The sequence below is a fragment of the Belonocnema kinseyi genome, chromosome 2 (assembly GCF_010883055.1).
Source record: "Belonocnema kinseyi isolate 2016_QV_RU_SX_M_011 chromosome 2, B_treatae_v1, whole genome shotgun sequence".
Lineage (NCBI taxonomy): Eukaryota > Metazoa > Arthropoda > Insecta > Hymenoptera > Cynipidae > Belonocnema > Belonocnema kinseyi.
This window is the reverse complement of record NC_046658.1, coordinates 74,889,599-74,891,777: the sequence shown is the minus strand read 5'-3', so window position 1 is coordinate 74,891,777 and position 2,179 is coordinate 74,889,599.

The window sequence follows — 2,179 nt, the reverse complement described above, 5'->3', positions numbered from 1 at the left end:
ATACTATTTCAGCAGCTTAATATATAGATGTTAATTATTGTAGATTATAATAATGATTATATTTGAATTTTTCTGACAAAACTTTCAGTTCAGAATATTGTTCTTTTCGATTGAGATGTGGCAAAACGACGCTCAAAGTAAAAAAAAAGTCATCCTTGCTGATAAAAAAGTGCAAATGCTTTCGGAAGCCAAAAAAATGAAAATAAGTTCAAATAAAAGGAAAAAGCAGGTAAAAACGAAATTCTCAAAATAAAGGGCTATATTTTATTGATTAAATATCTAGGCCTCCTGAGCCTTCTCCCCGTACTCAATTCCCTATAGAAAATTATGTAACTTTGTTTTAAAAAAATTAATTAAGATGATAATAAATTTTATTGAAAATAATCAAAATTAAGGAGACTTAGATAGAAAACCACATAACATGTGTAAACCCAAATAGCATACATCATTATACTGATTGAAAAAAGTTTCAATAAATTTCAGAAAAATACAACAACAAAAATGATCAAAACATGCTCAAAATTACATTGTTGAATTTGAATCAGAACTATAATGCAGATGTGAGAATTTATGGATTTATAGGTTATATAATAATATGGCTTCCCAGAAAAATACATACAAAATATTTAAAACATTATAAATAATTATTTTCAATCACTGTCCCAACAATTTTTTTTTTAAATTAAATGTTTTGTAAAATATTAGTTGGTCTTTGGAATTCAGTGAAAATAAACTATTATTTATAAAATATATGTGTTATAATTTTTTGCCTGAAATCAAAAGTTACACAATTTATATACATTCTTGTGCGTTTTTTAATAAATTATTTAAATTCATTTAAATTACTAGAATTGTTGTTTGAAGTAATTTTGAATTGCGCTCCAAGTGCGGCCAACCAGCGCACGTTCATTACGCAATCGCAGTAGCACAGGGTGCCACCATTGTCATCATTGTTGTGCATATACATTTGTTCTTGGTATTAGCCATGGATATATGAAACAAGGGACTAGGCATGCCATTTCGGGTGATGCAATGAGGGGGGGGGGGGCACCTTTTGATGTCCCGCGACAAACATGGCAGCGCCCTCATGTTTATATTTTCATGTACAGTTTTTCGGCAAAAATGCTCGTGCGCATAATCAAATGGCACATCGTAAGATGGCGGCTCTCCCCACTCATGTAATTCTCCCCCCTCCCGTGGATTCAACCCCGCTCGCCAAGTTAGGATGGCATGTCTAGTCCCGTGTTTCCTATGTCCATGGTATTAGCCAAACCGGAAATTCCAAGGTCTTCAAAAGCGCACGATTTTTAAAATCCGAGCTTTAAATCTTCCTTGTTTATAATTAGAAAAAAATTTAATTGAATATATGAAGCTTGCAAAATTATAAAATAATTCATATCTAACATTTAAAAATAGTTCATTGGAAGCCATCATGTTATGAGCCTATAACGTCCACTTCTGACAGTGCTCAGGGCTGACAATTATTAGGGTACATGGACATAGGAAACACGGGACTAGGCATGCCATCCTAACTTGTCGAGCGGGGTTGAATACACGGGTGGGGGGGGATTCCATGAGTGGGGAGAATCGCCATCTTACGGTGTGCCACTTGATTATGCGCACGAGTATTTTTTACGACAAACTGTACATGAAAATATAAACATGTGGGCGCTGCCATGTTTGTCGCGGGACATCAAAATATGGCGGACCTCCACCTCATTGCCTAGTCCCTTGTTTCGTATGTCCATGTTAGCGTACCTTTTCAAGGAGACCTGTTTTGAATAATTCGTTGGATTAATTTGACATATCGAGTTTGTATCTAGTTTATCAAACAATCAAATTTGCCATAAACCAACAAAATAGGCACAAATGAATCCTATGAAAAATATTAATTCCACGATTAATTCAAAACAGGCTTCCGTGAAAAGGTACCCTTAGTTTCAATCGCAGCCGGAATGACAGATTACTAGTTCCACAAATGTCCACTGAATGAGACTTTTTTCCCCTTCAATGGTCGGCGCTGTATCGAAATTCTAATATTTACATGGGACTAAAAAAGTTTAAACTGTATAATTTTTTAGTTTTGCTTTTCTTTATGAAATTTTAAAACTATATTTGTTTTGAATGAACATTAGGGATCATTCACAAAATACTTTATACGCTTGGGGGGGGGGGGGGG